Source organism: Cherax quadricarinatus, unplaced genomic scaffold (genome assembly GCF_038502225.1).
Source record: "Cherax quadricarinatus isolate ZL_2023a unplaced genomic scaffold, ASM3850222v1 Contig1787, whole genome shotgun sequence".
Lineage (NCBI taxonomy): Eukaryota > Metazoa > Arthropoda > Malacostraca > Decapoda > Parastacidae > Cherax > Cherax quadricarinatus.
Window position 1 is genome coordinate 63,466 of NW_027196813.1, and position 14,044 is coordinate 77,509.

The 14,044-nt window shown below is 42.9% G+C and overlaps 1 long non-coding RNA gene across 1 annotated transcript in view; it reads left to right on the plus strand.

The window, feature by feature from the left end:
• Positions 1-12,279, plus strand: part of LOC138851715 (uncharacterized) — a 32,602-nt gene extending 20,323 nt beyond the window's left edge. The window contains exons 2-3 of the long non-coding RNA XR_011391363.1: positions 10,108-10,203; positions 12,146-12,279. This is a non-coding gene — a long non-coding RNA (uncharacterized lncRNA). The remainder of the gene's footprint in view (positions 1-10,107; positions 10,204-12,145) is intronic.
• The last annotated feature ends 1,765 nt before the right edge of the window (positions 12,280-14,044 follow it).

Genomic DNA, 14,044 nt, shown 5'->3' on the forward strand with positions numbered 1-14,044 from the left:
TCATATACAGAACTTTTACCATAGATTAGGTTAGTGATTTGGGCTACGAATATTTTACTAATTCATCCTCCTTGATCTCCAATTTACTTAAACAGAAATCATACTGAGTCCAAGAACAATGCACAATGGTATTTATATTACCATTTTCATAACTAAACTAAACTAATTATGTTTTGCATCATATATGGCCTACCACCATAGATAAGGACATGAGAATTAAAGAATGCAGGGACAATTTTCAGTTTCACCCAACCAACGATTTTCTGATGTGGCTTGTGTGTTTCTGGGGAAATATGTAGTAAATTAATTGATGTTCTACATCACTTCCGTCGCAACTTGAATACTAAGCATTTGCGACGGAAATGATGTAGAACAAAAATCAATTGAGATCTGTTATTGGAATGATAAAGACTTAAAGACAGGACAAAGTGCTTTTAAAACCTACAAACGGAAGTCAGTTTGCGTTTTTAGGTTTTTCTTTATAGTATTTTTACCAAAAATGCGTCTTTACTGGTCCATGCGTCTTTACTGGTCCATGCATCTTTACTGGTCCATGCATCTTTACTGGTCAAGTAACCCTATCAGGTACCTCCCTTAACATTTAGAGGCGAAAACAAACATTTATCCATACACATCAATGTCTATCAACAACACTTCAGTTAATTTGTCACAGTACAAGTCTAGATAACGTGTAATTACTACAGAAAATTGGAGAGGAATCTCCCATACTCACCCATTAGCGGGAAAACACAGCTGTTCTGATGTAAACAAAGGCGTGTTGAGTGTTGCCATCTATGGTTAGGTTTATTTATTTTTATTTTATTTTATTTCATTATTTATTTTTGCTTTGATTAATTTTTAAAAATCAATTTTACTCTCCATACACTTGAACTTTTTAGGTAGGGACCCCTTTGCACTTGCACCATATGCTCAGTCTTGGATGAGCCCCTGAACCCCTTGGACCGCGGGGCCCCAGGCAAATGCCTAGTTTGCCTATGCGGTAATCCGGCCCTGTCCATATACTTCCTTATTGCGACATTTAGTTCTATAAGTAGCTGCTAACACTTTAATCCTTTCACCCTCACCTACTTCTCTCATTGCCCATGAAGTGTACACAAAATCGGTCACTATATATGCCACCGTATTTTTAACCTGCACACCCACCCCATTAATGTCTAAACTTAACACTCAACACCTGCAGCCCCCCCCCCATAAAACGAATAACCCGCCCTAACCATTCCCTGACCCTCCCTATGCGTTCACAAAAATACACTACGTGAAAAATGGATTCCAATTCACCACACGCTCGCCATTCCCCTCCTTCCCGGAGCTTGCAATTGAATAAGACAGTCCCTGACGGCAAAATCCCATGTAAAAATCTATACATTACCTCGCGTACCCCCGGCCTGATGCGCAACTTCCGGAGACGTTCCCATATGTCGTGCCAGGCATACATCGGGTATGCTCCTTCCACAGCCGCTACCTCCAACCCCCCCCCCACTCTCTCGATTACACGCAGCTTAATTCTATCTGGATTTCTCGCCACCATCAAAATTCGCAGCATCTCCTCCCCTACTCGTAAATCCTTCCCAGTCCACCACCGTTTTATGTCCTCGTGCACTTTCTCAATCCTTCTCCCGTTTTTCCCACCCTCTTGTAGAAAACTGTTTCACATAAATACTCATGATTCTTCGTTCCAGCGGTATGAGTCCCAGCCCACCATGGCCAATCGGCAGAGTGATTACCCCTCTGCTTAACCATTCACAGCCTGATCCCCAAATAAAATGAAATACCCTACGCAACAATTTCATAACCTCTCGATGCAATAATGGATACATTGCCGCCACATGCCATAATTTACTATATAAAAGCACGTTTGTCACGATTACTCGTTGATGCAACGTTAGATGTGCAGACCTCAAACCTCCAATTTGTTTTAATACACTATCAACTACCCGCACTGAGTTCACCTCACGTGCCATCATTGGCTCACGAGCATACACAATCCCGCATATTTTAAGTTGGTCAACCACATCCCACCTACCCCTCATACCCCCATTCATTTGATCCCAATTTCCCACTGCCATGAACTTAGTCTTCTTAGTATTAATTCTCATTCCAGTTGCTTCACCAAAAATATTTAAGATTCTCTCCACTTGCAGTAAGTCTACATCATCTCCTACCAAGACTGTAGTATCATCAACATAACCCACAATACCAGTCCACCCATCTCTCTCATAGCCCCCCAAACCCCCAAAAAAACTAGCCCGCACCGCCCTATAAAAAGGATTCTGCAAACACGCAAACAATAATCGAGATATGGGACAGCCTTGCCTCAATCCCCGACCCATCTGAACCGGCTCGCCTAACCGACCATTGACCTGCACACGCATAATCGCCCCCTTATATAAGGTCTGAGCCCAAGTGATGATTTCATCCCTAAAACCCTGCCAACGCATGAACTGCCATAATGCACTTCTTTCAACACTATCATATGCAGTGGCCCAATCTAAAGCGAAGATCCCCCCCCCTCCCACCATCTGTCTCCTTTCTATGAAACCTCGAATCGTCCCATGCCCATCGAACATGGACCTGCCTGGTATCCCATATTGTCCCCTGTCTATAACTTTTTCTATTACCTTTTTCAGTCTATTCCCCAATAACCTCGCAAACAACTTGTAATCACCACACATAAGCGAAATGGCCCTATAGTCCATAATCGTTGATGGATCCCCTTTTGGCACCAAAACCACCACTGCCGTCCGTTGCAATTCTCCCATAACCCCGTCAGTCTTTAAGATGTTAAATAACCGAACTAGAAACACCCTTATCACGTCCCAATTCATCACATAGAAATCATTCAGCAGCCCATCAATACCAGGAGCTTTACCTAAGCTCGCCCCTCCCAGAGCCTGCCATATCTCACACTCTGTAATAGGTCCTTCAAATGCTTCTCTATCTTGCGTACTAAGCTTACACTGCGCATTGTTACCGACTTCCCGAATTGCCATATTATTTATCCCAATGCTAGACATGTAATTCCTAAACCAAGCATCTATATACCCGCTCATGCCCTCCGTCGTCACCAACACTTGGCCTTCAAGATAACCTTCTCTCCCTTTATGTACTGTTAACCCCATCATCTCCGTGGCTGCCCTCCTCTGCCGCTCTTCCCTTAACACACACGCCAAAGGCCGATCCCCGTAGAGAACCTCCTCCAAACCTCCGGCCACACGTGCACCATCAAAACGCTCATTATGCAAACCCTTTATACGTTGCTTTAAATCCTCTATTTCCTCCACGGGGTATCTTGCACCATCACCCACATAACAATAACGTAACTGTCCTTCAAAATACCCCCAAAGCCCATACAACAGTTGATTACTTTCCCGCCCAAGCCGAACATAATCCCGGATACGTTTCTTAGCCACCATATCCCACCACCTAACCAATTCACCATCCCCAGGAGCCCCCGCTAACAAACCCTCCCAAAAAGACTCAAAAGATTTTCTATTCTCCTCCCCTTTTAACAATTTAACATTCAATTTCCAATAGCTACGACCCCTCTTAGGTAAACCCTCCCACCCTGCGTCTACAAGAACCCCTCTATGATCAGAAAAACTACATCTATGATACGCACACTATTAACTACGATGGTGCATGGCATATACATTCTATCAAGTCGCGCCGCATATCCACGATGTACAAAGGTATGCTCAACCTCTCCCCCCACCACGTCCATTAATCCCACCCCTGACATTAAATCCCCCAATACACCTGAAAAGTATCCACTTCCCCTAGGCTCTACATCCTTACGCCGGATCACGCAATTCCAATCCTCGCCAAGAATAGCTACTTCAGGAAGTGACCTCAATTAATAAATTAACACCTCTTTCACAAAGGTAGCTTTTACATGCCCATCATTCTCGGTTGGACCATACACGCACACAAATGCCACCTTCACCCGTCCCCATAGTCCCTCCACCCTTATTATACTCCCCTCCCCCCCTTCACTACGTCTCACAACAAACGGGCTAGTCTCCCTAATCATGATGGCTACGCCACCTTTCAACCGAATAGCATTCTCTATATACACATTATATCCTTCTATCCGCAATTCACTGCCACATTTATGATCGTGTTCCTGTACGAACACAATGTCCACATTATTATGCACCAATAATTCACGTACAGTTTCGTACAGTTCGCAAACCATTAATATTTATTGTGAGGCACTTAAAATCGACAATGGGGGTTTTCCTTTCGACACTGAATGTTTTTCACTAGATTTTTTGTTTCCAATTTTCCCTTTTTTTCCCCCCTTTTGAAACACTCCTGGTCAATCCCTGAGCTTTGGGTGCACAGGACCCCCTCTGTGCCACATCCGCCCATGACTTCTTCCCTGATCTTTGAGCTGGCGTTAACATATCATCGGAATCTGAAAGTGTAACAGAGCGCTTTCGCGTTACACTTTCCGCCTGCATTTCGTCTTCCACAGTACAATCCTGATGGATTTCCACCTCCACCGTTTGTTTCAACAAGGCGTCAGTGGCGTTCACTACCAGCTGCACGTCGTGTTCCACATCCGTCGTCGCAGCCTGTCCCAAGTCTAGGGATGGTGCCATCGCAGGACTCGTGCTGTCCTCCGTAAATAATTCATCTAACACAGAGACCATGGATTTCTCCACGTCATTGGCCTGCTCTTCTCGCGAAGCCGTTCCCACCTCTGGGTTCGCCTCCTAAGGAGGCGACACTTCCGGGAGTGTAGCACACACCTTGTCCGTAGACCTCTCAACCTCTTCGCTCCAAGACAATCCTGAGGTTTGCACAGGCGCTTCATGCACATCTTGCCTTACACCTTTCTCCCCTAGATCCTTGCTCTGTTGTTCAGCCCTGACACCTCGTCTCCTTTCACACTGCAACGCCAAATGATCGTATGCTCCACACAACCTACAGGTGCGGCGTTGCCCTGCATAAGTCCTGAGTCCAGAAGTCTTGCAGGATCACATATGAAGGGATCGGATGTCGTAATATCATTTTACCGAAAAAGTTCCCTCGGGTATTCCTTCATATGGGCCATCAGACCACCTCCCTGCTGTAGCCATGTGTATGGTGCCATAATTACCCAGGGCAGCACGTATGTCAGTCACATCAGCCTCAAAGGGTACGTTTCTGACTTTTACCCATGTATAATGTCGGGATACATCGTGTAGCTTCACAGACACAGCCTGGTTAACCACTAGATTAACCTCCTGATACTTGTCAACGACCATCTCGTAAACATGAGCTGAGCAAAACTTTACAAAGATTCTAGTCACACCATTCATCGCTACACTGCACAAATCCTCGTTGGCGATACCATAGGTGTCTCGGATTATCGCTGGCAATAATATCGCCGTTGATGGTCCAATCACTGCCCCACGAGTTAATTCCAAACAGTGTTGACGCGGCGTCTGCCTGCCTGCGCCATGTTGAGAAAATGGAACTGCCACCGAACAGCTATAGAGGGCAGCAGCGTAGAACACGTCCTCTCTACTCAATGGCTGAGAGACGAATGTTCCGATATTCATGTGGTCAATTAGGGTGGCTGAGAACTGTGTGATCCGGGTTGGTGTATTAATTAGTAGAGTGTAAATATTTAAACCTAGAATTTGTTTATACCTTTTGCATAACCCGTTATTTTGCTGCTGAAAACAGATATTGAAGTCGCCCAGTATTATTGTCTCCCAATTGTTTTCAAGTCCGCACAAGACTCTGGAAAAATCTTCTAAGAACTGGTCCTGGGTGGGAGGGCGGTAACTAGTTCCTACTAAGATGGGTTTAGTCTTGGGAAGCAGCACTTCAAACCATAGAATCTCCAGTTTATTATTATATAAATCAGGTCTTGGGTTGTAAGCTAAGTCATTTCTAATGTAGGCACATACTCCACCACCCTTTCTGTTCCTATCTAAGCGTTTTATATTGTAACCTATTTTGACCTCGTCAGTCACCGTATCATCCAACCAGGATTCAGAGATGGATATAACTGCCGCCCTAATTTTAACTAGAATCCTAATCTCTGCCAACTTTGGAAGAAGTGATCTTGCGTTGACATGAATTAAGTGAAGGCCTGTTTTCATAAAACAATTATAATCATCAATATATGGCAATGAGTCATTTGTATTAAAATTAGGTAAATCAATGTCATCACTGCTAAAGGGTAACTGTGCCAAAGTGCATTTGTTACACAAAATGAATTCTGGCACCGTTACTATAATTGTAAATACATCCATCATGCGCCCACACCTTACATATTTTACAGAAGGTGCCTTTTCTGTTTTTCTTGCGTGCTTCAGTACAGTGTATGCACCTGTTTGGTGGTGTTTGGGATAATAATGGCTGTATTGTCTCGCATTGACCTATGTATGCATTACATACGGAGTTAAGGTTATCATTCCTAGCTACTAGACAGTCATTAACACCGTCATTTATCTGTCTGTTTTGCCTCTGCACAATAGTTTGAGGTCCTGGAATAATTTTGATATCACCACTTAAGAGCGCTACAATAAGAGCTGTGTGCCGCTGTTTTTGTTTGGGTATGCGGTGATGCCATACCTTGCGGCGATAGTGACGTTTGTTTTTGGTAGCCTGGAGTTTACCTGGAGAGAGTTCCGGGGGTCAACGCCCCCGCGGCCCGGTCTGTGACCAGGCCTCCTGGTGGACCAGAGCCTGATCAACCAGGCTGTTACTGCTGGCTGCACGCAAACCAACGTACGAACCACAGCCCGGCTGGTCAGGTACCGACTTTAGGTGCTTGTCCAGTGCCAGCTTGAAGACTGCCAGGGGTCTGTTGGTAATCCCCCTTATGTATGCTGGGAGGCAGTTGAACAGTCTCGGGCCCCTGACACTTATTGTATTGTCTCTTAACGTGATAGTGACACCCCTGCTTTTCATTGGGGGATGGTGCATCGTCTGCCAAGTCTTTTGTTTTCGTAGTGAGTGATTTTCGTGTGCAAGTTCGGTACTAGTCCCTCTAGGATTTTCCAGGTGTATATAATCATGTTTCTCTCCCGCCTGCATTCCAGGGAATACAGGTTCAGGAACTTCAAGTGCTCCCAGTAATTGAGGCGTTTTATCTCGGTTATGCGCGCCGTGAAGGTTCTCTGTACATTTTCTAGGTCAGCAATTTCACCTGCCTTGAAAGGTGCTGTTAGTGTGCAGCAATATTCCAGCCTAGATAGAACAAGTGACCTGAAGAGTGTCATCATGGGCTTGGCATCCCTAGTTTTGAAGGTTCTCATTATCCATCCTGTCATTTTTCTAGCAGATGCGATTGATACAATGTTATGGTCCTTGAAAGTGAGATCCTCCGACATGATCACTCCCAGGTTGGCGTTTCGCTCTATTTTGTGGCCAGAATTTTTGTACTCTGATGAAGATTTAATTTCATCGTGTTTACCATATCTGAGTAATTGAAATTTCTCATCGTTGAACTTTATATTGTTTTCTGCAGCCCACTGAAAGATTTGGTTGATGTCCGCCTGGAGCCTTGCAGTGTCTGCAATGGAAGACAGTCATGCAGATTCAGGTGTCATCTGCAAAGGAAAAGACACTGTGCTGTGGCTGTTGGGCTTTTACTGCCCAGGGTGCTATAACTCCATTCGCCCTTTCCAGCCCCCATGATTGATTTCTATCTTCATGGAATTGCAGGAAAGATGCATATAATTGTGGCAGACTAATAGATATATTTGGCGTTTTCTGCTATGATTCTCACTGTACACTGGTCAGCTGAATATAGGTCAGCTACTAAAACATTAACTTTGACTATTTAACTATTCACTTCTTCCCTACAACTGGCACTGAGGGATAACCGTCCTATATCCTTGGAGTTTTGCATTGTTAATTTGACGATGTCTCCTGTGTTTCCCTCTCGTTATCACTGGTACAGGTGATACGATGGTGGTGCAGATATGATGCTACTGTCAGTACAGATGAACGTCAGTAAAGATGAGAACTTCACTTCGCTAGTTGTACGTCTGGCAAAAGCTGGTGTTGGGATGCCGGTCAGCAATGTTTAAATGCTCACTTCTTTCCCTCGTTTGGCACTGAGGGGAAAGTCCTACAGACCTGTCATTTCCTTGGAGTTTTGTTAGGTTTTCTGCCATGTTGTCTTCCAGTTGAACACTGGTGAGGTTGATATGGAGGTCAGTTATTTCAATGTAGAAGATCGAGACACTTGTGCAACATATGGGAATCTTTATTCAGGAAACGTTTCGCGCCACAGTGGCTTCATCAGTCCAATACAAAGTAGAAAGGCGTAAGGAGAGGAGGATTTTGAGGTGTTCAGTCCATCAATATTGTAGAATGTACCAAGATTGATGGACTGAACACAGACTCCAGGCTGAGGGACTGATAACCTCAAACTCCTCCTCCTCCTTACGCCTTTCTACTTTGTGTTGGACTGATGAAGCCACTGTGTGGCGAAACGTTTCCTGAATAAAGATTCCCAAATGTTGCTTAAGTGTCTCAATCTTCAACTTGTCGGTTTTTCAAACCATTCATCACATATTTCAATGTAGTGGAGAACGTCTCGTGTCTGGTTCAAGTCTGGCAGCAGGTCTGGTACTTGAATGCCGGTCCCTCTTTTGTCATATTTAGTCCATTTCGTTGTCACCGTCAGTTTTCATGTCACTATAGGTTCCTTGCATGTTGTTGCAGCAGTACTTGCAATTTGGCCATCACTGGAGTTCGGATAGACCCAGGGGACGGCAGGATATAGGAGCAGCCTTCTTGCTGCTTGCTGCGGAAATCCATCAGCTAGTGTCTTTAGATAAGATAAGATTTCGTTCGGATTTTTAACCCCTTAGGGTTAGCTACCCAGGATAACACAAGAAAGTCAGTGCGTCATCGAGGACTGACTAACTTTCATTGGGGTCCTTAATCTTGTCTCCCCAGGATGCGACCCACACCAGTCGACTAACACCCAGGTACCTATTTGCTGCTAGGTGAACAGGACAACAGGTGTAAGGAAATGTGTCGAAATGTTTCCACCCGCCGGGAATCGAACCCGGGCCCTCCGTGTGTGAAGCGGGAGCTTTAGCCACCAGGCCACCGGGGCATGTATTGTATTGTCCAGACCAGAGCTTTGGTAAGATGAGTAAGGAAGAAGGATGGGTAAGGATAGAAATATTGGAAAAGGGTGGGAGGGGGGAGAGAGAGAGGATATAAAAGGTAAGTGGCTCAACCACTTTGGTGTAATTTAAAAAGTGTACGTGAAATGATAAGATATTCTTGAAGGGGTATAATACTAACCCATCAGTCACATAGATATAACAAATGTATAAGTACACATATACAAATATATAAGGGGCTCTGGTGGCCTGGTGGTTAATGCTCTCGCTTCACACGGTGAGGGCCTGGGTTCGATTCCCAGCCAGAGTAGAAACATTGGACGTGTTTCTTTCCACCTGTTGTCTATGTTCCCCATCAGTAAAATGGGTACCTGGGTGTTAGTCGACTGGTGTGGGTCGCATCCTGGGACACTGACCTAAGGAGGCCTGGTCACAGACCAGGCCGCGGGGGCGTTGACCCCCGGAACTCTCTCCAGGTAAACTCCAGGTAAACATGACTCTGAATTGGTAATAATTATACAAGTTGCAATTGCTCTTTTTTTTCTATTGCACAACGGATATTTATCCGACAATGAAGGCAATAATTTTCTGGCCAGTTTATAGAATTTCGTGACAATGGCTTCTTACAGGTGGTGTCCAGCCATGGTAAATAGCATAATTTTTACATTAGGCAATGTAAAGAATTTTAGACTCGCCATTGTTTGCTTTGCAAGACACTTATTATACTTGTAGTTACTGCATAGAAATACTATGTTTTATTTAGGTGAGAAGAGCACTGTCTAAAGAGGAGTGATGTTGCAGTTTTGAGTTGTTTGAACTATATACATGTCCTGGGAATGAGTGAAGGAGTGAAAGTATTTTCTTTGTCAAGTCACACTACCTTGGTGAGTGTTAAATAATTTTAACTTTTAACAGTAGTTTTTTATAGTACATTTTGTAAAAATTACCCTAGGATAACCTGTTAAAATACTTCAGATAATGTTTATTACTTTTACAGAACTGAAATTGATTGGGTTGAAGCCTGTATAATGGACAAGTCTCTTTGTCAAGTGGACAGTGAGGCCTCTAACTCCCATCTTTGACATTTTGAAGGGTAAGTTAACCCTACCCTTTTCCTGGTATACTCAGTAAACTTGTGCCTCTATAATTTTTACAATCTCTTTTGTCCCCCTCCCTATATATAAAGGGCTATACATGCTCTCTGCCAATCCCTAGGTACCTTCCCCTCTTTCAACAATACCAACCACTCCAACACAATATCCACCCCTGCTTTTAACATTTGTCATGATCCCGTCAGTTCCAGCTGCTTTACCCCCTTATATTCTATGAATGCCTCGCACACTCGCATCCTGCTCTTCTTCACTCCTAAATGATGGTATACCTCCCTGGGCAGTGCATGAAATTGCCTCCCTTTCTTCGTCAACATTTAAGTTCCTCAAAATATTCTCGCCATCTACCCAATACCTCCATCTCGTCGTCTAACTCCCCTACTGCTTTTAACTAACAAATCCATTCGTTCCCTAGGCTTTCTTAACTGTTTAACTCGCCCCAAATTTTTTTTCTTATTTTCATTAAAATTTCTTCTCTCCCACTCTATCATCCGCTCTCCTTTTGCACTCACCACAGCAACCACCCAGGGAGGTACTACCGTCCTGCCAAGTGAGTGTAAAACGAAAGCCTGTAATTGTTTTACATGATGGGAGGATTGCTGGTGTTTTTTGTCTCTCATAAATATGCAAGATTACAGGTACGTCTTGCTACTTCTACTTAGGTCACACTACACATACATGTACACGTTTATTTATACACACTCATCTGAGTTTTCTTTGATTTTATCTTAATAGTTCTTGATCTTATTACTTTTCCTTTTATATCCATGGGGAAGTGGAATAAGAATCTTTCCTCCGTAAGCCATGCGTGTTGTAAAAGTCAACTAAAATGCCGGGAACAATGGGCTAGTAACCCCTTTTCCTGTAATAATTACTAAAAAGAATAAGAAAAGCACATTACTTGCCTTAAAATATTTTTGCCCTCGGTTTATCGTTAGTGGTGAATATATTTATTATAGGAAGTCTTAATAAATGAAGAATGGGTATAATTAAAAACTGCTGCATTGACAGAACATTGTAAAATGAAGTACTGTAAAGTGGGGCCCTCCTGTACACTGAAAATAATGAATTTTCAACATTTTGGTATAAAATAAACGTGGGATGGATAGTATGGTGCTAGTGAAGGTTCATCATACACAGAATTGTTTACTTTCTTTATTTTCATAAATACTGATACTGTTGGAATGTTTGGCAGTGAATACGTACACGACTAACGAGACATTTTATTGTGGCTGTTTCGTTTTCTGTGAGTTTTGTCAGGCTAATAGGCTTGATAATGCTCCTGGAGAGTGGAATGTAGCCTAGAGTTTACCTGGAGAGAGTTCCGGGGGTCAACGCCCCCGCGGCCCGGTCTGTGACCAGGCCTCCTGGTGGATCAGAGCCTGATCAACCAGGCTGTTACTGCACAATGTGGGTAATTTTCTAACATAATAGTTTGGAGGGATATGTTGTGTATCTTTATATGTGTATGCTTCTAAACTGTTGTATTCTGAGCACCTCTGCAAAAACAGTGATAATGTGTGAGTGTGGTGAAAGTGTTGAATGATGATGAAAGTATTTTCTTTTTGGGGATTTTCTTTCTTTTTTGGGTCACCCTGCCTCGGTGGGAGACGGCCGACTTGAGAGAGAGAGGAAAAAAAAAATATATATAACTTGCTAGAATGAGATTCAGTAGGACTGACAATATAACAAAAAAAATGCTGAAGGTAGGCCACACAGAGCATAGCTTGATTTTAATACTTTCGTGGGAGGTCCCTTGCTCTTGATTCAAGAAATTGGAGCTACACTTTCCTTACATTACACCTGGTTGCTTCCTAGGCACTGTAATGATCCCAGCAGGTAGTTTAGTGCTTCCCCAAGAATATAATGATAATCTGTTTTTTAAGTGGTTAATGTGCAATTACTTACACAGTATTTGTTTTACAGAAGCAATGGGAAGTTTCTGCGGCCCAGACCCCAGTGACCACTCTTGTCACAGCTCCAAAAAAGTGTCCACTTGATTTAACAGACGAGGAAATGAACATAGAGCCTGATGAGGATGCTTGGAAGGAGATTTTGGGTATGTTCATAAAGAAATTTTAAAAATGGACCTGTGCAGTAATGTTTATATATATTTATTTATTTATATTTATATTTTATACTTATACTTACTTAGGTCACACTACACATACATGTACATGTTTGTTTACGCACACTCATCTGAGTTTTCTTTGATTTTATCTTAATAGTTCTTGGTCTTATTATTTTTATATCCATGGGGAAGTGGAATAAGAATTTTTCCTCCTTAAGCCATGCGTGTTGTAAAAGTCAACTAATATGCCGGGAACAATGGGCTAGTAACCCCTTTTCCTGTAAAGATTACTAAAAAGAATAAGAAGAAAATTGTCAAAGTGGGAAGTCTGAATGTGCGTGGATGTTGTGCAAATGATAAGAAAGAGATGATTGTGGATATTATGAATGAGAAGAAACTGGATGTCCTGGCTTTAAGTGAAACAAAGCTGAAGGGGGTGGGAGAGTTTCAATGGAGAGGAATAAATGGGATTAGGTCAGGGGTTTCAAATAGTTAGAGCTAAAGAAGGAGTAGCAATAATGTTGAAGGATAAGCTATGGCAGGAAAAGAGGGACTACAAATGTATAAATTCAAGGATTATGTGGAGTAAAATGAAGATTGGATGTGAAAAGTGGGTTATAGTAAGCGTGTATGCACCTGGAGAAGAGAGAAGTGTAGAGGAGAGAGAGAGAGATTCTGGGAAATGTTGAGTGAATGCGTGGGGAGTTTTGAATGAAGTGTGAGAGTAATGGTGGTTGGGGATTTCAATGCTAAAGTGGGTAAAAATGTTACAGGGAGTAGTAGGTAAATTTGGGATGCCAGGGGTAAATGTAAATGGGGAGCCTTTAATTGAGCTATGTGTAGAAAGAAATTTGGTAATAAGTAATACATATTTTATGAAAAAGAGGTTAAATAAATATACGAGGTATGATGTAACACCTAATGGAAGTACTTTGTTAGATTATGTATTGGTGGATAAAAGGTTGATGGGTAGGCTCCAGGATGTACATGTTTATAGAGGGGCAACTGATATATCGGATCATTTAGTTGTAGCTACAGTTAGAGTAAGAGGTAGATGGGAAAAGAGGAAAGTGGCAACAACAAGTAAGAGGGAGGGGAAAGTGTATAAACTAAGGGAGGAGGAAGTTCGGGCGAGATATAGGCGACTATTGGCAGAAAGGTGGGCTAGTGCAAAGATGAGTAGTGGGGGGGTGGAAGTGGGTTGGAATAGTTTTAAAAATGGAGTATTAGAATGTGGGGCAGAAGTTTGTGGTTATAGGAGGGTGGGGGCAGGAGGAAAGAGGAGTGATTGGTGGAATGATGAAGTAAAGGGTGTGATAAAAGAGAAAAAGGTAGCTTACGAGAGGTTTTTACAAAGCAGAAGTGTTAAAAGAAGAGCAAAGTATATGGAGAGTAAAAGAAAGGTGAAGAGAGTGGTGAGAGAGTGCAAAAGGAGAGCAGATGAAAGAGTGGGAGAGGCACTGTCAAGAAATTTTAATGAAAATAAGAAAATTTTGGAGCGAGTTAAACAAGTTAAGAAAGCCTAGGGAAAGTATGGATTTGACAGTTAAAAATAGAGTAGGGGAGTTAGTAGATGGGGAGAGGGAGGTATTAGGTAGATGGCGAGAATATTTTGAGGAACTTTTAAATGTTGAAGAAAGGGAGGCGGTAATTTCATGCACTGGCCAGGGAGGTATACCATCTTTTAGGAGTGAAGAAGAGCAGAATGTAAGTGTGGTGGAGGTACGTGAGGCATTACGTAGAATGAAAGGGGG